The following is a 24140-nucleotide window of genomic DNA, read 5'->3' on the forward strand; positions in this document are numbered from 1 at the left end:
GCCCTCCACCTTATTAGGAGAGGGGGTGCGGTACTATAGCCAGGCCACACTTGCAACCTGAGCAACTTGCAGCCACTTTGCATTAGCTAAAAGCACTGGGTGGCTAGGCCCCTGGAGAGAGGTTTCAGCTGGAAACGTGGCAGCTAAAGCCCCTCTAATGGCCTAGTCAGCTGTCAGGGCTGTAAACACATTGTTCCCCATTCAGTGCTATTTGCCCCTCTCTGTGACCTCTCATGGTTCCCAGACCCTGGCCACGTGGCCCAGATGGCATAATCTGTCAGGCCAAAGCAGGTGACAGTAGGACTTGCTGTTAGGTAATCAGTGACTATAATTAGTTGGGTGGAAGTGATAATGGGACCAACTGCAGGGCTGTGGGGAAGGAGGGGGAAGGTGGGGGGGAGTGCATAATGGGTGAACAACCAGCCAGGGACAGAGGCTGCCTCTTGACACTCCCCTTTCCTTCCTCCTGCTCCCTTTCCCTCTAATAGTATATATTTTAGATCATGGTGTGTGTGTGTGTGTGTGTGTGTGTGTGTGTGTGTGTGTGTGTGTGTGTGTGTGTGTATGTATGTGTGTGCGGGGGATTTCATCTCCATCTGGAAGGTCAGTGCCAGGCAGTAACAATTCAGTAAGAGCTTGTTTGGCATTTGATCAATTTTCTTTCCTAGAAGCCATTCCAGAAAGCTGTGGTTCTGCTTGGTAATTACTCAGTGACAAAGATCTTGTGTGTATAAGGGTGGGGAAGAGCTGTAGAAGGCTCACCTGATTCTTGGGAGTCAGACACACTGGCATTCAGACCTTGATCTGCTGGCCCCCAGCCAGGTGAGCCCTGTCTCCCTGTCTCTGATACTGGTAGGTTCCAACTTACATCTCCTGGGTGTATTGCTATGCTCAAGTAAATACTACTATCAATACTTCCTGAAACATACTTAACGCAAGGGATGCTCTGCAAATCTGACTTCTTGATATGACATGATTTCACTAGAACAGAACTAACTAACAAATCATTAATCACAGATCTAAGACAGTCTCATTGGCAAGAGATGGGAATTAGTTATGTTTTTGGAAAAAAAATGTTTGTGTAGTAGCCTGGTGTATAAGCCCAGCTACTCCAGTGGCAGGGGTAGGAGGATTTTGAGTTCAAGACTAGACTGGGTGAAATCATGAGGACGACATCACAAAAGCAGAATATAAACCTCATATAAATTTACACCTATAATCCCAGTTACTTGAAAACTGGAAACAGGAGGATCACAGTCTCAGTCCAGCCCAGTCAAAAATACTTGAGGCCTGATCGGAAAGATAACTGAAGCAAGAGAACACTGAAAGTAGGGCTCAAGTGGCAGTGTGCCCACTGAGCAAATAGATGTCTCTGAGTTCCACATTTTAGTTATGCCAAAGAATAAGAAAATGCAAACAAAAGGGCTAAATGTAGGGTTGAAGTGCTACGATGCTTTCCTAGCATGGACAAGACCTGGGTTCAATCCCCAGTATCAAAATAAAAGAGATTAAGTAGTGAGGTTGGCCATATTTGTGACTCACATAAAGAGGAGAACAATTCCATCATTTTCTAAATCAAAGAGAAAGTGATAAGAAGGGCATCCAAGGAATCACATTACAGAGGCCGTGTGTGTGTGTGTGTGTGTGTGTGTGTGTATGTTATTGTCAACCAATGGAGGTTCTTCTCAGACAGAGCCATCTGTTTTATGGAGCTTACTGGAAACCTTGTTGAAGCATGTTCACTTTTGCTTAGTGAAAATTCTAAACTCAAACTCCACCATCTGTCTTATGTCCTCTCTTAGCTGAGAACTGTTTATTGTTTTGTTTTTTATTTTCCTTAAAAGAAGCAAAAGAACCCAATTATATACTTACAAATAACCATAATAACAAATAATTTTACATGTATTTCTCTAGATGCATCTAGATATAGACATTTCTTTTTCATAAAAACAGTCATATTTGTGACACTGTAGATCAAATCATAGAGTGATAGCCTTGAGCTGAAGAGCTCAGGGATAGTGCCTAGGCCTAGAGTTCAAGCCCCATGACTAAAAACAGTAATATTTGTTCACTTGGAATGTAAATTTTCTTCACATTTAATGTGTTGAACATTATTTTATACCAACAGGTATAGTTATATATATATATATATATATATACACACACATAAATATTTCCAAGTTTCCTTGTCCATTTGGTTTTAACCAGTATTTCTTTTAGGCAACTTATATACCATAAAATTCACATTTTTGAGGTTCTAGAGTTCAATATAATGTATAACATAAGCTCTGTCACTAGCTACATCCTCAGCCCACATTCAAATACTTCTTTGAAGTTCAAACTTTATGAATCAATCTTTAAAAGAAGCCTGTGAATGTAATTGATCTTCATGCTGTTTAGAGAGACACAGAACACAATTCTGGCTATCACTTAAGAGGTTGAGTCAAGAATTAACTTCTACTGTGGAATTGCAGAGCAACTCAATTTCATAATTTCCATGGTCTGGCAAACTACAGGAGTTATTTGCACAAGTAATTGTGCAATGGCCTCAGTCGTTATTGGTTAAGTCTGTTTGAGTCTTTTCCTTGGGAAATACCCACAAAATGTTTCAAATTCTACAGAATTAAAGGTGCAACTCTACATTTGTCTCAACCCACAGTATGCAAAAACATAGCATTACTTCTCAAATGAAAATGGTATGTGCAGCTTAACTCTGACATAGCTAAAAATATAGCCTAATTGGATGAAAACTTTCACAAATTGATCATTGCACTGTGCCTTGAAATCAGTGATGTTTGTGAGGAATTTACATATGTAACTGTAAGGAATCCAGTTAATAATTCATGGCATCTCAAAAGTACTATGTTTATCATTAGCTATGGGCTGCCGGGGCAACCCTTTAAAAAAATGTAAATCTTAGCCTGATATAAAAGCAATCTGGTAACTAAAAATTTTTATAGACCTTTGTACATATTGTGTGTACTTAAAATATTTTCTAAGAACAGTTATTATTATTATTATTATTATTATTATTAATGACATATAAATTAGGCACTTATGAGAGGGTGAGGCCCCGGTATTATGGTATATGTTTTGTATACATTATTTCATTCAACAGCATTGCAAAATCACTTTTTAGATCATTTAAGAAATGGAAATTGGTATTTTGACACAATGATGGTCACTGATTGTCAGTCAACAGACTGTGTGTGATACCCATTTGCTACATTCGTTGTCTAGTGATTTCTTCCCTCTCAGCCTGTACCTGAGATCTCCTACCCTGAAACGGCCTCAAAGCCCTGAGCCTCTGTGGAGAGAATGTGGTTTCTATCTTGGTTTCATCACAGAAGCAAATTACTTTACCACTCTGAAGCTCAGTTGTGTTATCTGCACAGTGGGATCTGAGCATGTTCCTTATGTATCTGTGGTGAAAGTTAAAGAGGCTTGTGTAGAACTGAGCCAGTGGAAGGCCACGTGGAGATTTCCATCTTCAGAGACAATGACAGAGGAGGCTTTGGGGATCAGCTGGCACCTACCTGGTCACATGAAGAAAGAGGGACCAGGAAGGTCTGGGGAGGGGAAAAGACAGACACTCCTCAGCAGCACAGTCTTCACAGCGATGCTCTCGCTCCATCTGTGTGGTGTCTGTGAGTGCGCCTCAGAAGCAAAGACTGAAGTGGTTTAGTAAGCCTGGGAGAGTGGTGCTCTATTTCTGTGCAACTAGTGCTCCCTTATTTGGGCTTTGGTCTACTCTGTGGTGGGTGCAGCAAATTACTGAATTCCCGTGCCACGTCCTGCATTTGAATTGACCTTGTTGATCAACAACCTTGCTTCCAATTTGTGTGGGGCCTTGGTGAAGTTCCCCCCTGCTTTCTCTCTCTCTCCATGCTTTCATTTGTAAAATGTCAGAAATAACCAGAGCTGCCTTAAAAGGATAGAAGGATTATTAATGCTTGTGGAGTGCTTGGAAGAGAGCCTGCCCGACACCTAGTATGAGCTCAATAAATGCCAGGCTCCAACAAAGCCAAACAAATCACACATGGTTCTATCTGCTTTTAAGGCTTGTCTTCTATCTGCCACCTTCTGCTGTCCCAAGAGAAGACTCCAGGGACTGAATTCATACTTGGAACCCCAGAGCGGGACTGAATATTTTAAGGCATCCCAAAGCATGGCCTAGTTAGAAAGCATAGGAGTGGGAGTATATGTTTCTCTCTCTCTCTCTCTCTCTCTCTCTCTCTCACACACACACACACACACACACACACACACACACACACACACACACACACAGAGCTACTTTTAATAGCTGGTAAGAGCCAGAGAAAATCCAATTATAGATGAATCGATCGATTAAAAAGAAAGGGGACAGAATAAAGGAAAGAATGTTAGAGAGACACAGAGCCAAATTACAGCCGGATAATAGAATTAAGAGTCTGTAGAACAAACCAGGAGAAATAACAAAGGGATAAGGGCGGAGAGCTCCTTCACTGTCCAGTGAAGTTTTGATTCTTGGCCCCTAGATACCAAAGAGCAGTTGAGTGGCCCACGCCCTAAACAAGTGAGCAGATCGAAAAGAGACAGAATTGTGTTTGCAAATCATGTTTTGCAGGGAATCAAGGCAGCATGTGTGGTCTCTGGAAGATTATTTTTGTTTTAAACATATGCTCAGGACTAAGGATGAAAGCAAACCTTTGGTTTGCAAAGGTATAGCCTGAACTCATAATTTTCTGTTTCCTAAGGAATTGTGGCTTTGCTCTCCCAGAAACATCTTATTGCTAAGTAACACTTCTCTCATGAATACAAGCACTTAACAAAGTAAGCACATTCAGTTTTCATTTTATTTTCCTTTTTTTAAATGTTTTTTGGGGGGGCGTTGAGGGAGAGAAGGGGTGATGAGAGGTAGGTGGAACTGTTAATCCAGCAACAAACTCTACAGCTGTGTCTATTACGGGGAGGTTCTAGAATAACATCCGTTTCTGTGTATTTAAGGAAAGGCAGCCTTAACTAGGCCACATAAAGAACCAGTGCATCTATAAATAAATTAAGGAGGCTGCCCCTCTCTGATCCTGCAGTGCAGCTGTCCTCTTTGTTCTAGGCTTTGCCAGGCCCATTGTCCATGCAACTGTCCCTGGCTGCTGGAAGGCGAGTGTGGGGTGTGTGGTGGCAGTGGATATTTGGGGACAAGCCCCTGGGGCAAAACTGTGCAGTTCCAAGGCTGCGAGCTGGCCTTGCTGGATGTGGAGCCTCAGGGCCTCTCACTTGGCCCTTGCAAGTAACCTGCCTCTGGTCACCTCCTGAGAGGCAGCTGCACTGGGCTGTCTGGGGCTGGACTGACAGATGGTAGTGCTGAGAGAGTGAGTGTGTGTGGAGGGGGGAGAGTGGAGACACAAGATTAGCAAAATAACTCTGAATGTGTACGATTAAACAGGCAGGGGGGAGGGTAGGAGATGCTTAAGAATCAGGGGAAGCCTGGAAGTGGGGCTTAGTGGCAGGGTGTTCGCCTAGCATGCAGGAAGCCCTGGGTTCAATTCCTTGGTATCACATATACAGAAAAAAGCCAGAAGTGGTGCTGTGGCTCAAGTGATATCTCTTTATCCTTGAGAAAGCCCGAGGACAGTGATCAGGCCCTGAATTCAACCCACAGGACGGCAAAAAAAAAAAAAAATTGGGAACTTTTTTCCAGGACTTGAGAGCTTTGCCCTCCTTCCATCCTTCTTTCAGGCTATTCTCCCTGCCACAGGCCACAGAGCATCCCAGGCTAGACTTAAAGATGTTTTCTTTGGCACTGGAGTGGCAGATTTTTTTTTAAATTAAATAAATATGAAAGAATAAGACAATTGAAACAAGGCGAAGAGTTTCTGTGTGTTGGATGAGCTCTTGGAGTTGATGAGACTCAGATCTTGAAAGGAGCCCACTAGTCAAAGCATGGCCCTTGACCTGCAATGCTTGTATCCTTAGGACCTTCAGACTAACCGACTTTCTCATGATCCCATGAAATAACAGACTCTGATCTTCCTACCCTGGGAACATTTTCTTTATATGCTCTGGGTCCTGGTTTTAGCTCTGTGTACACATTGAAACCACCTGGAACTATGGCATAAAAGCTTTCCTTCCAGATGATGTGTAGTCCTAACCTCCCTTCCTCCCATGAGTGAGTGTGACCTTTACAAATGATCCAGTGAAATTGCTGTCAGTAGGAACAGTGCTACTGCAGATGATTATACCCATATCAAAAGGAAAAATGCCAACTGGGCTGGCTGGGTGTAATCTGGCTGGCTCTGTAATCCCAGCTATTCAGTAGGCCGATATCTGAGGATCATGGTTCAAAGCTAGCCTGGCAGCAGGAAGGTCTGTGAAACTCATCTCCAAGGAGATGTGAAGTGACTGGCCCAAACATAGCTAATTTGATACTGAGGAAGGATTTGAATCCAGGTAGTCATCTCTGACGACTGATACTAAACTATCCAACAGTTTATTTTTTTTTTAATAAAAAGGCATTGTAGTCCTGCTCATGACAGGATTTCTAGCCCTGGGAAATGAGACCTGGAATCCTCCTCTAATTGTCACCCTTAGGGGTGAAGGTTTGAGGTTGGGAAAGATATCCTGTGACCTGTTAAGCAGTCTAGGCTCTAGAGTTTGCTGTGTATGCATGCCAGATGCAAATAAGATGCATAGAGAGGTCCAAGTATGACTTCAGTTCTTCTGTCACTGTCTGCTTCTAACTCTAGTTCCCAGATGATGTTTGGAAGATCTCTCTTACTCCATGCACCTCTGTGTTCACCCCTGTAATATAGTAAGAACAGACCTTCCTATCATAACATTCTTAGGGGATTCTAATGAGATAACACACCTGCCGATTGAAAACCACCAATATGAGAATTATTACAACTTGGCAAGAGAAGAGAACTTCAGCTGTTTGCTTGAAATGACTTCTCACTAAGGCAGCTCTTAGCAATCATCCCTGCCAATCCATCCTTTGATTTGTGTTCACCTTCCACTAAGCTATTTCCAAGCTTCAGAGGAAATGGGTTTGGGGACAAGAAAGAATTCAATAGGGCAAGGCTTTGCAGAAGCTATAAGTTCAGTCATCTCTTCTCATCCCAGGACATAACCTATGGGCCTTGTGGACAGTCAGGAACAATGTGCTCTCACTTCCAATGCACTATACCTGCATATTGTAAAGGGGGAGGGGCTCTCTATGTTTCTTGCTTCTGAGATCTAGATCTCTCCCTGTCCTCATCAACCCCTATCATCAGAGTTTGAAAGTCTTGATTATGATTATGATTCTCAACCCCAATATCTATGCCAATTCATCCCTACCCCACCCCCAACCAGGATTCCCACGGAATTCACTCTGTACCTGACACTGGGCACTGGCAATGCCAAATACTGTCAGTGATGAGAAGAGTCCCTGGGCTCTAGGAGTTTAGAAATGATTCAGTCTAACCTGCTGCATGTGGCTCTAGTTGGCTCTCAAGTCTGTCTGTGTGCAAAGGTCTCAGAGTAAGCCTTCTCCTCTTTGCAGTATGGAGAAAGCTGTATTCCTAGCTATACGACCTTGAATGAGTCACAGTCTCTCTGACCTGCATATTGTTAAATTAGTCCAATAGTAGTGTATGAGACAAGATCCAATATGTACTTAGAATTTGCCGACCACTATTTTTAAATGTTTCTCTAGTACAAATTTTTAATGATGTTTACTATGATGTATCTTTGTAGATGGGGCAACTGGGACACAGAGAAGTTGACTAGTATACCAGAAGTCGCAAAATATATTTCAATTAAGACCAGACCCTTTGATTCCAGGGCTTGATCCTTAACTTATATTACTATCATTGTTTTTCTAAGTTTCCATTATGTTCACTTATGTCTGTGAACAGATAGAGTTACTCGAATGTATGGGGAAGGAAGTAGAAGGAGGAAGAAGAAGAGAAGTAATGAAGAGGAAGAAAGAGGAGGGGAGGGAGAAGAAAGGAGGAGGAAGAGGAGGACGAAGAGAGGCAACAAGAATTCCATTTTCATTCAAGAAGTTTGAAATGTCTCATAAGCTGTTAACACTTTTCCTTGGATATCAATTTTATACTCATATAGCACATATTTTCTATATGAGTGGAAAGAAAAAAAGGAGTGTGGAGAAAATAGAATGGAAATGCTCACATTTAGAGTGCTTTGGGAAAGAAAAATGGAGTGTCTAGATAAGACACAACATGGGCTCAGAATAAATCTTTCTGGACTCAAGATTGACCCTTCCTTATAGTACCATAGTACTTACCAAGTCCCAAGTTTTGTGACCAAACAATTTTTAATGCTTTCTTGCCCTGACTAGCTTCCCATAACAATCTTCAAATCTTAGCCTCTTGAGTAGCTAGAACTACAGGTGTGACTACCTACAACTGCGTTGATACATTATCTTTTATTTATTTTTTAATGTTTAGAGTTCAACTTACCTAAGGCTTGCCTATCTCCAGTGCTTTTTCTTTTGTTTTAGTTCTTTATTCCCCTCTACTTATCTAGATTTATTAGTAAGAGCCTTTTTATTAATACATGGTGCCTGGCACTAGTGGCTCAAATTTACAATCCTAGTAACGGAGGAGGATGAGACCTGAAGACCGTGTTTGGAAGCTAGATAGCCAGAAATGTCCAAGAGACTTTTATCTCCAATTATTCAACAACAACAACAACAAAAAGCTAGAAATGGAGCTGTTGCCCAAGTAACACAATGCCCAAGTGAGTTTGAGCCTAAATACTAAGACACATAAAAACAATTAAGAAGCTAGAAGCCACCATCATTAGGGTATTCAAACCCCATGCAAATAAATTCCTCCTCTATCATGACTCCTTCCTCCTCTTCCTTCTCCTCCTCCCCTTCTCTTCCTTCTCCTCCTCCTCTTCCTTTTCCTCCTTCCCCTCCTCCTCTTCCTTCTCCTCCTCCCCTTCTCTTCCTTCTCCTCCTCCTTTTCCTTCTCCTCCTCCCCCTCCTTCACCTATTCCTTCTCCTCCTCCCCCTCCTCTTCCTTCTCCTCCTCCTCTTCCCTTCCTTCCCAGGCTAAGCAGGACTATGACTTGCTAACTTTTGACATTGTCCAAATAGCTTTCAATTGGTGCCTAATCCTTCAGCGCCCTTCCAGCCATGGTGGTTATCGCATGCTTTCTTCCTTAGCCAAGGGGACTCCCTTCATGTGTGGGTTTCCCCTCATTGTTCCATTCTTGGTCCAAACTCAAGGGAGTCTGTCATCCACAGAGCATCCCTGCTCCCCATGATGTCAGCTTGTAAATGTTCCAAGACTGAGACCGCCAAAGAATTCTTGAGTTTTGCCAAAGAACTAGTGACTGGAGGAAGCCAAGTCTTTTGTCAAGTCAAGCTTCTAGGATTCTTAGCAAATGCAGGAAACCCTCTCGCTGTGTCACCACAGTGGTTTCACAGGCAGGGTATAATTAGCAGGTGGCTCATTTGGGAGGAAAGCTGAGACCAGTCAAGAACTAAAGCTCTGCCTCTCACTTGGCTTCTCTCCAGCTTGCTCCATCATCCTGTCACTCTCTGGCTTAAGATCTTTAATGACTTCCCTTTAACCTCCATTTAACAAGAGGAAGAATGTTTTTATAGCTTACATTAAAGGGGGAGAGAAAGAGGCACACCTCTTCTTTGCCACTCTGCATCCCTGCTTTACTTCGCCAATCACTCCTGCTTCCTAAGACTTAACTGCACTGCACCTCTCCAAATTTGCTAGCCTGGTCTGTGTATCTCCTCTGTACATCTGGCCTTCTTTCTCGCTCAACCTTTCCTGAACTTCTCTGTGCTCCAGTGTTTGATTTGCTCATCTACTTTCCTAATCTTGCCATGAACTCCTTAGGGGATAGGACTTTGACAGTCCTCGGGACAGGGTGACTGAGGAACCTAACTTTTCTCTCAGAGATACATCCACGAGGCATATTTTGCGGGGGTGGGTTTAGTCTTAAACATGGCCACACTGTTATTGTGAACTGAATGGAAACTGCTTTGGTGAACAGATGAAGAGGCAGCCCATATCTGCTCTAAAACATCATTTTGCGACAGTAGCCCACACGACAAAGGCCTTTTGCGGTGGTCCAGTTTAGGGGTAAATGGTAAGAAGAGAGATTAGAGAAACAACGTAGGCCCCCTGGAAGTAGGGGTAAGGAAACACAATGGGAAGAAGAGAGTCAAACCTGAAGTCTCTTGTTGGCTTGATGATGCATGCTGCAGAGATCAGGTACTGCAGGAGGAAGAACGAGTTTGGCAGGTGCAGAAATAGGTAGAGATAATAAGTGTAGTTTTGGATATGTTGAGTTTGACTCGTGGGGTAAGTAGCTTTGTGAGGAAAATAATGAGGTTAGTGAGAAAGATGATTAGGAATCCTGTAGATTGCTAAGATGAGAGAGGAAATGATGGCTTTCTAAAAGAGCCACCACATATAAACACCTGGAAGAATTCCCATGTGTTCCTCCTGCAATCTTCACATCAGTCCTTACCAAGTACCAGGAGCCATGCTTGGCACTTAACCCTTTAGTAAGCATCTACTCTGAAGGAAATAAAAATACTCGAGTCGAGGATGGGTAGTTTGTCCCATACAACCAGGGAGCTTTGCTTTTCCTTTCCTTTCATTTAACGTTTAATAAATACTTATTTTCATAGATACATAGTATTACATATATTTATGTGGTACATTGTAATACAGCATTCCATGTACACAAAGGATACATGTCATTTTTGACATGCTGATTTCATTTCAGTAGATATCTAATAGTGAGATTGGTGGACATATGGTAATTCTATTTCTAGGGTTTTGTGGGGGAACGCTTTTCCATAATGGCTGTATTAATGTACATTCACACCAGAAGGAAACTTCCTTTTTCTTAACATCCTCACCAGTGGGTTTTTTTGGAAGGTTTCCTTTTTAAGATGGGTCACTATCTTAAAAAAAAAAGTAAGTAAGAAAGTGGGGAGAGGTATTTCTTTCTATGAGCCTAAAATTCCAACCTTGTAAGGTCACCAAGTTTGATGATAATTTCTGGCTTCATTTTTGGAGACCATCATGGTGAAGGGGAAAGACAGAGCCTCCAAACCTGAGTCTGTATTTGGGGGAAAACTGGGAGATGCCATGTGGTAGCTAATAAACCTTCCTCTATTTACTTCTAGAGTCTTTTCTTTGGTAAATGGGAACAACAGTATCTCCTTTGTGTTACACTGAATGAAATTTGCAGCAGTAAATGCAAATTCTTCCCATTAAATATGTAGTGCTTTGTAATAAGGACAGTGGTAATACATGGCTATGATGACAGCTAACAATTCAGGCTTGCTGCGCACCTGGATTCCTCTGTACTTCACAGATACTGTTTGCATTAATCCTCATAACCAACATATCAGAAAGAATGCTCAGAACCCTTTCCCTTTGAGCGTGTAAGCACATTGAGGCAGACCAGGTTTGGGGGTTTGAAGAGGCAACCCATTCTGAATGGACAGCCCCAGAATTATCTCTGAAAAGAAATGACTAAGAGTGAAAACTCCAGGATACAGAGGAACAAGTCAGTAGGGAAGACTCACTACCCACTGAGCAGGGGCCTAGAAGCAGAGGAAATGGGCTAGAATGTTCAAATATGTGTACTTCCCTCACGAGCAACCTCTCTGTATGCTGTCTAGAACTGCAGAGGCCAGACTGTCTTTGAGTTAGGGTCAAGGTTGACCCTTGGTCAACCCTTAGCATCAAGGAACTCCTGGCTCATTTGAAGATGGGAGGAGGGATGAGAGTTGGACAGACAGAAGAAGCCAGAAGGCCCTCCCTTCTTCACTCTCCCATCTTGCCCTTCTATTCTTACCCCCCTCACCCTATACCCCTTTTCTCCTTTTCCCTTCCCTTCTACTTTGCTTCCATTCCCTTGCCTTTTCTTCTCCTCTTTTTTTCCCTTTGCTCCTCTTTCCTCCCCTCCCTTTCCTATCTGTCCTGAAATATGGGTGAGTAGTTTTGCACCTGTCTAACCTTTATTTCCTTTCTTTAATTGCTCTTCTTTGGAACTTCTTTTCTATGTCTTACACTTTGTCATTTTGTTCTGCTGCTGGCAAGCAGGGAAATGGAACTATTATGTATTCTTTTCTGCCTTCCTTTTTCCACCTGTAAAATGGAGACAGTAAAACTTGCTTCTTACCCTGGGGAGACAGTACAGATTAAAGGTGTAGGTCAGTAAAATATCTCTAGATGCTTGGATGAAAGCTGTTGGAGAACTACCAAGTCCACTTTCCAGTTGTGTCTGAACTTTCAGAAGTCTTTCTTTATATACCATAAAACAGCTCTCATCCCCCAAGGATGTACTCCTTATGTGACTATCTCTATGAACAGTTCAAAGATTGCTTTATGCATGCGCTGAGTCTTAAGCTACCACTTTAGATGAAAGCTCGGCTCTCCGTTCTGTGAGAAACTGCTAAAGGACACAGGCGGGGCATATGTTTATTACTGCTGTCATGGATTTCAATTCCTCTTCCTTCTCCTACTTCTTCTCCACCTCCTTTTCTATCTCCTCCTCCTCCTCCTCTTTTTCACTACTATAACCATTTCACCATTACCATTTGTTTTTTTCTTTCAGACTATTTTATTAGGCTGGCCTGGAGCTTCAGATTGTCCCGCCTCAGCCTCTAGAATGCTATGCCTGGTTTAGATTTCCTTCTTAGCAGTACTGAGTGTGTGTGTGTGTGTGTGTGTGTGTGTGTGTGTGTGTGTGTGTGTGTATGGGTATCAGTCCTGGAGCTAACTCAGGGCCTGAGCACTGTCCTTAGGCTTTCTCAAGGCTAGAGCTCTACCACTTGAGCCATAGCACCACTTCCCGCTTTTTCTATGTATGTGGTACCGAGGGATTGAATCGGATCTTTGTGCCTGCTAGGCAAGCACTCTACCACTAGGCCAAATTTCCAGCCCTAGCAGTACTGAATTTTGAACTCAGGACCTCACACATATGAGGCAGGGGCTCTACCACTTAAGCCTTGCCAACAGCTTGACTTTTCTCTATGAAAGTATTTATAATACGGGGCCGGGAGTTTGGCCTAGTGGTTAAAGTGCTTGCCTAGCATGCATGAAGACCCGGGTTCGATTCCTCGGTACCACATATATAGAAAAAAGCCGGAAGTGGAGCTGAGGCTCAAGTGGTAGAGCTCTAGCCTTGAGAAAGTCCAAGGACAGTGCTCAGGCCCTGAGCTCAAGCCCAGGACTGGCAAAAAAAAAAAAAAAAAGAAAGTATTTATAATAGTAAAAACTAGAACACCTTCTGTGTTATTAGCATTTATTTTAAAAAGCTTATACTTTTATGAACTAGTTTCATAACCAAAGAATCTGAAAAAAAATCAACAATTCCTAGTCATCCAGTTTGGGATAATAGATGAAAACATCACATTAATGCGTGTTCATTAGAAAAATTTGATTTTTCCCATTAGCTTCCCTACTATTTGGACATAATTTTTAAAAAATATTTATGTGAGACCATAGAAATTAATGCTTTTTAAAAAATGTCTAAATGTTTTATTTCTTTTATATGCATTAGTAGTATAAGGGGGTTCCATTGTAAAAATTCCCTAGATGCATACAGTTTACTGTGAACAAGGTCCCTAATATTCATTCTTGATTTCATGCACAGATGCATACATGTGTATGTATGATATACTTCAATACACTTATCTTCTCTCCCCCAACATTCCCCCCTCAACATCAGTGTGCTCTCCTGTTCCTCTTCCTCTTCTCACTGGTTATTTTATGTTTCATGCTTCTAAGAAATGTTTCAGAAGATGGATAGCACCTGAAGTTCCAGCAGCAGTCTTCTATCTGATGTCCATGCCACTACAATCAAATTACTTAGAAAGCAACCTTCTTTAAAACAAATAAGTAATCTCTTAAACCCCAGTGTTTATTCAGCGCTATTGACATTTATCTAAACTGCGGGAAAGAGGAAAGGTGCCCAGAGATGAAGTGAGAAATAAGGACAGAGCTGAAGTCAGTCGGAGGAGGCTATACTGTCTGCTTTATTTCCTTCTCCATTATTCCCGGTGCACAAAAAGGTTGACACTGAAAAGTGGCACAGTAAGGAAATATGCCCAGCTTTCTCTACCTCAGTGTTTCACTAATTAATTTGATCCCAGAACTCTTAGTTTTGCATCAATTATCACCTGAGAATAGCTGCTCCCAGTGGAACCTTCTTGAGGAAATGTGAATGGTGAAGCATGGCTACTTATCCTGGTGTGTGGTACAAAACAACCCCTGGAAGGCCCAGAGGAGATGACACTTTCTTCACACTGCACTCAAAGTCATGAGAAAGTAGCAAAGCTTGTTGGCAAAGATGGTTGTTTTCTCTTTCATCCTAGCCACTCATCTTGCAGTATTAGATCCAAGAGCTATTAGGCTTTGTCTTAAGGGATGAATTCCAGTAGTATGTTAGCATTGCTTTTCTCGTGAAATCTCTACAATTTAAGCACTTCTACTCGAGTCTGTGAGGCTGGCCTTTGTACACCAGTAGCTTCCACATCTACTGGAGCTTTACAACATATAGAGACTTCCTGTCCCCAGCTTCCCCCATCCCCAGTCCTGAACCCCACATCTACTGGTTACAGCCTGCTGAGTAGAGGAATCTTGGTGCCTCCTGCAAACGTGCCAGGTAAAGAGGCACTGCTCAGAGGACAGTGCCCCCTTGCCTTGCCTTTCCTCTTGGCCTCTCTGGAGTCTCTTTAAGCTGCCACTATGGCATACTGTGGAGTTAACTTAAGCATATACTCTTCATTCCTTTGCATTTGAATTCTTTCCACTAGAAGGCATAATATAGAAGTATTCAAAAGCAAAGATCAGAAAGAGACTTCCTGCTTATATATCGTAATACTTGTCTGACTTTGGACATTTAAGAGCCAGGACTATCTGTATAATGTTATGAAAAAAATGTGGAATATGTTAAGAGCCTTTATGAAGTTGTTTCCTTTTTTTGTTCCTCCTTTTCCTCCACGCCCCGTGATTTAGTCTCTGGGTCACTGTATCTGATTTTGGTACTTGGTGTTTTGTTTATACATGTGTTAGAATTAGGGAAGGGAAAGGAAACAACTAAATGATGAGAAAAAGAACAAAGGGCAAACCAGTGTCAGCAATACTCACAAGGCAATATGTTGGAAATGAATTCTACAACTTGGGAGGGGTTGGAGGAGGGAAAGTGAGAGAAAAACATGGGAGGTGGTAGCAGTGTCTGATAAGAAGTGTACTTACTACCTTAAGTATGTAACTACAACCCCTCTGTACATCACCCTGACAATAAAATTGGGGGGAAAAAAGAGTCTGTGAATGACTCAGAGCCCATATATGAGTCAGTTTTCATTGTTATAACAAAACACCCGAGAGAACTTAAAAGAGAAGCTCTCGGCTCATGGTTTAAAGGTCTATCTTAGCCCCATCACGGAGAGTCTGTTTTCAGGCAAATGATCATGGCAGAAAATGCCTAGTAGAGCCAAGCTGCTTATTTTCATGGTACTTAGGAAGCAGAAAGAAACATTTTTGTTCTACCTGGTTTTCTCTTCCTTGCCTGTCTTTTTTCTCCAGGCCCTCATCTAGGGTGGGCCTACATTCAAGGTAGACTTTTCCCCTTTAGCCAACTTTGTCTGGAAACACTCTTACAGACATATCGATCTGTGTGCTTTACTAATCTCATTGAAGCTTCTCCGTCCAGTCAAGTTGACTGTCAAACTAACGCCACTGTAGCCCTCCACAGATTTCGTGCCTATGAATCCGTCTCGCCTTAAGGCCATTCAGATATCTGCTGATTCTAGGCATGGAAAGAACTCAGTAACTTGTACTTAGAAAATACACCATGAGAGCCATACGTTATTATTCTTATTTTCCAAAGGGAAAAACTGAGGCTCTCTCTAGAAGGTCAAAGAACTCTTTGAAAAGGTCAGAGAGCTGAAAGCCTGAACTATACTTCCCTGGTTTGCCAACAAAGTGAAGGAGTGAAAATTCTTGAAAGAAAGAGCTGAGGTGAGAGGAAAAGAACTGCATTCCTATTTCCTGGAGGTAAAGAGAAGGGCAGAAACACATCTGCTCTTGTCTGTCAAGAGAGCAGGAAGGAGAGAGATACGTATGTCATTTCCATAGCACCCGGAGACATTTATTTGGTCAAAAGCAGGGCTGAGAGGTGTTGATGGAAGGTAAATCTGTGTAGAGATCTCAGTGTAGCTTTTAGCTTATTTTGGCCAGAAAATTCAAGATTGAGCCTCATGATCAAGCCAATATTTTTCTAAGTTGTTGAATGATTCTGCCCTGAATTGAGATTCAGTTCCTTCCCCATCTAGCCCATCTGCCAGAAATCTTCTTTTCACATGCATTTTGACTGTGTTTCCTCATCTTAGAAGATTGAAAAGCTGTCTGAAAACAAATAAACTTGAGGTACCAGAAATCTGGCTGATTTGCATGGCAGAGAATAATGACTTTCCTTTCCCAACCAATAGCCCTAAGACGGCCAACAGCAACAAGACAATATTTAGAGAATTTTCGGGCAGTTTCCTTCCCCTTAGCATCAGTGTTTTCAACAGACTTACTGGAAATTTGTTCTGGATACTTTTTAGGCATTTTATTCACAAGCTCTTTATTCTTTTAGGTTTTTTTTTTTTTTTGGTGGTATCAGAGTTTGAACTCTGGGCCTTGTTCTTGCTGTGTTAAACAGTGTCTTCAGTCCTACTGATTGACTCATTATTTTTAGCATAGGATCTTCCTTTCCAGGGTGGTACCTGAGCTTCTGATCCATTTACTTTCATGCTGGGATCTTTGCTGGGATCACGGGCACACATTAACGTGTTCTGCTTCCTTTCATGACAATGGAAACTTGTGGACCTCTATGTGTTTTGGCTTTGAACTGAAAAGCTTCCATTTTCATCTTATCAAGGGTCTAGAATTATATGTGTAAACCTGTGCCCAGCGTCAAGCTCTTTCAATTCTCTCTGAGGCTGTGGCGATTAGACATGACTATTCCCACTCTATAAGCAAAGGAAAGGCAGATCAAGAGAGTGCAATCATATTTCTTAATTCACCCAAGCTAAAAAAGGATATTCAGGATTTTTTTTGTGATAGTTAATTTTATTATCCATTTGACTAGGTGACAGTGTACCCAGATGTTTGCCTAAACATTAATCTGGGGGTTCCTGAGAGGATGTTTCTGAACAAGATTGACATTTGAATCAGATGACTGAGTAAAACATCATCCTTGCTAACCAGAATGAGTCAAAGACTGCCGGGGCCAACCGGCAGCAAACCAGGGTTCGCAGATTGGGGTTCCTGAAATCGGGGGCAAGGACTAGCAAGAAATAGAAGAGAGACAGACACACCGGGTCCGGGATGTGTGCAGTCCAGGTAAAGACTGCCGAGACTGCCTCGTTTATTTTCCACTCCCCCTTCTCCCCTCCTCCAGACCCAGGGAACCTCCAGGTGTTACATTCATATGGTAATTCTCAGGTCATTTACATAGAATAGGGCCAGAAAACAATAAGACAATATAGCCATCGTCTGATGCAAGTCAAGGTACAGTTTGATTCCACTCTGGCTCCCAACAAAAGACAAGCAGTTAAAGGGCTGAAGAAAACAGATAAACTGACTTTCATCCAAGGCTGTGGTAGAGTGGCTGCATATTATCTTTTTTTAATATTTTTTATTGTATTTAATAAAAGGGTTACATGATATTTGCCAGATAGAAGGTGCATTAATTCACATACATTGATACCCTTTCACATGTCTTGGTCCCCATTACCCTCCTCCCCACCCCCCCTCTTGGTTTTCCCCCCCTTCCCTGTCCAATTTCAAGTAACCAAATACAAATGTATCCAATATATCAGGTAACAAAGTGAGATATTGTGACAATATGCGATAACAAAGGAACAGCAAAAGAGATGAGAGATAACATAGCACCTTAAGGACAGCAATCATTCGTTATATGGCTTTTGTTTCAATATCCTAGAGGTCCATTCAATTAGCTTCATACTATATGGCCTTATGTATCAAGTTTTTGCTCTATTGCAAATCTTTGCTATTAGAGCCCAAGGTTTCTACTGGTTATGATGAATGAGGGAAACCATTGAGCCTAAGTTCCTTTGAGTCTGCTGCCTATTATCTTAAGGCCCTGGTTTCTAGCCCCATCCCCATGAGGAAGGAAGGAAAGAAGGAAGGGAGGAAGGAAGGAAGGAAGGAAGGAAGGAAGGAAGGAAGGAAGGAAGGAAGGAAAGAAATGAGAGAGACAGAGAAAAGGGAGGACTGCAGATCTTGAGTTTTGGAGCCACCATAAAAGGGCCAATATCTTATAAATCTTTTTAGATAGATCTAGATAAAAAGATATAGATATGTGTGCATATATATGTAAAGGGAAGTGAGCACAGTATCTAAGGGTAGGCTGGATTAAATCACAAGATGGCTGTAACATCCTTACCTTCTTTATCAAAACTACACTCCATGACAGCATCTCAGCAAGGACATCTCTAATAACTTAAATTTCACCTCCACATACTCTACCCATAGTTGTCATTATTCCCTTCTGTGATTTATTCTTCTCTAACCTTTACCATCCATTGACTTGCAATTTACTTAGATTTTGTTTTATTCATTGACTGTCTCCCTGACCGGAATGTGTGTATTAGGAAAACAGAGCATTTGGTCTGTTTTCGTCATTTAGCACATAATTGATATTCAATAAAAACTCATTGCACAAATGAAAAACCTTTCCTGATAAACAATGTGCACCAAGAAATGTTAGCGATCATGAATGAGGTGAAAAGTGTTTTACTAATGTTCTGGCCTTGTATAAACACACAGCTACCATATAACGGAACGCTGCTCCATAAACGAAGATGTTAACTCACTTTGAAAGACAGCTAATTGAGCCAGAGGTTTTGGCCTTTAATATGGATGAAGCTGTTTCAGAGATTTTGGCGTCTATTTGACAAAACTCAAAAAGGAGTCATCCTTTGCATGTGACTAAGGTGTAACATCCTTCCAGGTCTACATTTCTTTCAGTTATAGGATTAGAAAGAAAAGGAATAGAGTTTTCATGCCCATAGCAAGTGACAGAAAACCAGTGACATGTTAATAACCACACAGGGACCTCTTCATATGTCTTCTTACTTCTGGGTGAAACCCTTAGCACCCTAGGTAGAGATGAACACAGATTGTCACTTTCAAGTGCTGTTAACTAGAGTTCTTTGAGGATCCAGTCTTCTCTTAGTGTGCTAGATTGGATCCATGTCACAAGGGCAATGAGAAGGGAGACATAATCTGATCATAAGGACATTTTGATATTCTCTGTGCCAATCACTTGGTCTGATGGATCTTTAGTCAGCAACTAAGTGGAGGGTAATTGGCTTATGGAATAGTGGCCTGGTTCTTATCTTCCATTCTTGACCTGTACTAGAAGATGTTCCGTGATCATGGGTTATCTCTCAAGACTGAAAGGTATAGGTGACTGCCACTCCAGATGGATTAATGGCATTGGTAAAGATGGGTTGTATTTACATTGTACTCACAAAGTCCTGGACGATCAGTATATCGTCCTTGTTTTGAAGACAAGACTCAGAGGAGTTAATGACTTTTCTGTGACTCCATGTTTAGTTCCATGTGGGACTTGAATCTGGTGATTCTAGATCTGCCTTACTTTGCTAGTCCTACCACATTAAAATACTACAGCTAGGGGCTTTAAACAACACACATGTATTTTCTTTTTCTTTCTTTTTTTTGCCAGTCATGGGGCTTGAACTCAGGGCCTGAGCACTGTCCTTGGATACTTTTTGCCCAAAGCTAGTGCTTTGCCACTTTAGCCACAGCCCCACTTCTGGCTTTTTCTGTGTATGTGGTACTGAGGAATCGAACTCAGAGCTTCAAGCAAGCAAGGTAAGCACTCTACCACTAGGCTATGCTCCTGGCCCCACACCTGTATTTTCTCAGTGTTCTTAAGACTGGAAGTCCAAGATGAAACTCTCAGGAAGGTTGGTTACAGATCTTCTTCCTGCTTCTTAACATGGTGTCCCTCCATCCTGGCCACCCTTTCTGTGTGCCAGTTGGATTAGTGTCCAATATCTCATTTTAATCAAGTCTTTTAAGGCCTTATTTGAATTGCAGTGTTAAAGCTTCTGCTTCCAAGTATAGTTTCCTCTTGAGAGACTGAGGATATGTGCTTTGTCTTACTTAGTACAAGCTGCCCTAGCAAAATCATGTAGGCAGTAGTTCTGGAACTATAAAGTCAAGTTGTAACTAACTGATTCTGGTAAAGTTCTTTTCCCCATTTAGAAATAGTGTACCTCATCAGAGCTACAGACCACTTCCTGAATGTAGTATTTAGCTATTTTGTTTTTCCGATGCCAGCAAGGGGCCTTCTTGAATATTTAGAAGAGTTGTGACTTTGAAGAGCATTGATACTAGAACTTTTGGCACTTCCCATGGCTTCTGTGTATCAAGCAATGTGATAACAATCCCTGTATTTCTTCTTTGTAGGATGTCAGTGAAGGTTGCACTGGCATTCACATGCACTTCTCAGAAGTTGTGAGACAATTCTTGAGATCTCTTTATTTTTCATCAGGGTGAGGTCTACAGGTGTCTCCACACTCTGCTCTGTGGCCTGGCCCAAAAAGAATTTCTCTATGTTTAAATGATCATTAAATAACAAAGAATATATGACAGAGACTATAATGATCTACAAAGTCCAATAGATTTAGTCTCTGAACCTTGAGAGCAAGCATTTACTCTAGCTTTCCTGGCCAGTCAGTGGAAAGCTTTCTCCTGGCCTTATTATTTGTTCCATAGTGTTGGAGTGGCTCCTGGTATCTTCATCTAGTGGCTGTGAAGGAAAAACCAGTCAAACTTGTCAGAGTAGACCAGGAAGGGAGCAAAGAGGCAGGCTCAGATGTTCTGACAGCTTCTGGATGCCAGGAAATGCAGACCTACTGGAATGTTTCATTTTGTTCCATAGGCCATAAAACCTTCCTCATGCTTCTTCCTGAACGGGCCATGCTGACTTTTCCAGTTCTACCTGTCTCACAGCCTGCAGAAGCAATATCTTGCAGATGTGCAGGTGTTGTCATCCCAGGGCCCAAGCCTTTGTTCAGAGCAAAGCTGAAAGCGTGATGTTTTTCCTTTCTATACCCATTCCTGCTTGATTCCATCTCCCAATCCTTAGGTAAAAATCTAGGCTGGGCCTTGTGCGGTGGCTCCCTCCTGTAATTCTGGCTGCTCAGGAGGCTGAGATCTGAAGATCATGGTTTAAAGCTATCCTGGGCACTAAAGTTCATGACTCGTATCTCCAATTAACCACTAGACAACAGGAAGTGGGGCTGTGGCTCAAGGGGTAGGGCAGTAGCCTTGAGCTGAAGAGCTCACAGACAGCACCCAAGCCCAAAGTTCAAGCCCCATGACTGCCAAAAAAAAATTCTAGGCTGAATTGTTCTTCTGAGAGAATGTGGTGCAGTTATCAAACGTGGATGGATGATGAATAATAAAATACCTTGAAAATGCCTAGAGTATAGTATTTGGTGAAAGAGCTGCATGTAAATGTGCATATACCAAGCTCTAAGGGTATGAAGCCAGTGAATAAAAGAACAGTGGAAATAAACATGGGAATACATTATCAGGAAATGTTCAAAGTTGAAACCATAGTTTCCACAAGGAATTGGAAATCTCAGTTATGTATTCCTTCTCTGTGGCTCTTTATGTTTTTCCAATTTTCTTATTTAAAACATGGATAGTTTCAAAGTCTGACTAAAAATTAAGCTTTCTTTCACTGTTATTTGCTTGTATTTCTTGTCCAAGATGGTTTTGTTGTGGCATTTCCATTCATACACTTAGAGTCTTCATACTCCATTCGTCCCCTTCTTCTCCCTCCTCTCCAGTTCCCCTCAGAAAACCATTTCGACAGGTTTCATTGCACTGCTTTTATACATGCAGATAAAGAAAGCACTTCAAGTATATTTACCCTCATTTGCCATCTTCTAGATGGAACCTACCTCACCAGCACTTGTTTACTTTCCTGCCACTTACTTCTTTATATATTAATTGTAGGAGAGAATTTTTCTATGATATTTCTCATGTGCATGCATGAATCTCATGGATCTCATCTTCATGCACACATGAAGATGCATTCATTCTCTCTTCCTCTCCTCTTTCCCTTGGACCCCCCAAACAAATATACATCTAGTGTATCTAATATTATATACATATACAATATTATATATACATAATGGGTTTATATATTATATGTTATACATTTATGTACAATAAATATATTATAAATTATTATATATAATATACATGTGTACATATATTACATATGTATGTATGTTTATATATGTACAAGCTAGACCTAACAGGTATACATGTATATATATATATATGTACACACATATATGCATACATATATAAATACATATATAATACATATGTATTTTTATACATATGTACGTGGGTACATATGTATATACATGTATACCTGTTCAGTCTATACTTACGTATATACATATATATGTACATATATGTGTACATACACATATATACATACATATTTATGTACATATGTACAAATGTAAATAAATGTATACCTGTTAGATCTAGCTTGTGCAAATGCCTGAAATGTGATATTTGGCCTTTTGATCTTGGCTTATGTAGTGCAACATAGTGATCTCAAGTTATATCCATTACTTCAATTTTCTTAATGGCTAGGTAAATATTCCACATTTCCTCTACCTATACATTTGCTGTAGGGCATCTAAGCTGATTCCAGAGTTGGATTATTATAAACCGAGCTGCCATAAAGTTGGATATGGAGGTATCTTCCTGGTATATTGACTTACAGACCTTTGGATATATGTCCAAGAGAAGTGTGACAGGATTATAAGGATTGTCTACTTCTCGTTTTTTGAAAGAATCCTCATACTGACTTTTATACTGATTATATTAGTTTATGTACTTTACTCAGAGACAGATTTTCATGTATATTTGTGTTCAGACATCTTTCTGAGAGCAGATAGGAAGAGGATTCCTAAGGATAGACTTTGGGCCAAACCTTCATAGTTATCAGAAACAGGTTGAAAACTAAGGAAACTTTCATTCTCTCTTCACATATCCTTTTTTTTTTCTTGCTTTCGATGTTGTACTGCTGGAGCTACCAAGAATTATAGTTGTTCTAATGTTTGTTTATTTAGTTTTCAAAGCATGATATTTCAGGTTAAAATAAATGATAATCCTATCTGTAATTTGTTGATGCCTTCTCTTTAGCACAGGACAAATCGACTGTATCTCATATTTATTGTTGTTGCATCTCTGAATTGACTGTGGACAATAATAACCCAGAAACTTGGAAAGAAAAAAGAGAGAGTTGTTCACATGTTGTTGGTAATTCTTGGAAATACATATTTCTTCCAAGGCAGACAAGTGCAGAGTGTGCATCTTTTCTCATAACATTAGAAATTCTCTAGTAGACATCCAATGAGTAGATAATGTTGACATTTCCATCTTTTCAGTGTATTCACAACTTTATGATTCTTGTTCATGTTACTTTCTCTCCTTTTCTTTTTAAAGTAGGAGAAATCAGGACATACCATTCTGTATCTACCATATCCACTCTACTCCTGACATCATTTCCCTTTGTAATATAATAGAGACCCCTAAAACTTCTGTCTCTAGCAGCTATTGTAACCTGGCTTTCCTTGCCTGGCTTTCTCATTAGATGCTTGGCTCATTGAACACAAGGATGATGCCCTAGTCAATTATATATTCAGAGCAGCCAACACAGAGCCTGAGTAAGCTTCAATATATTCCTTAAATGAATAATACAATAAGAGCAAATGAACTAATCACATAGAGCATATACGCCATTTCAAGCAGCTTTTAAGCATTTTATATTAATGGATGTCATCCTAATAACAAAATATCCAGAAATGGTTCTATTCCCATTCCCCATTTTCACATGAATGAAATGGATTTTCACCTCTTCTAAGACTGGTTGAACTCACTGGGGATGAGGATAGGAATAAGGTATGGGTACCATCCCAGCCACACATGGAGGATAATGTTTGGGCGCAGTCCTATAAGTCTAGGTAGAGAACTTGTCCCAGAGTTCTATAGATAAAACAAGTGGACACCTCTAGTTTG

This window comes from Megascapheus bottae, chromosome 13 (genome assembly GCF_031878675.1).
Source record: "Megascapheus bottae isolate mThoBot1 chromosome 13, mThoBot2.hap1, whole genome shotgun sequence".
Classification (NCBI taxonomy): domain Eukaryota; kingdom Metazoa; phylum Chordata; class Mammalia; order Rodentia; family Geomyidae; genus Megascapheus; species Megascapheus bottae.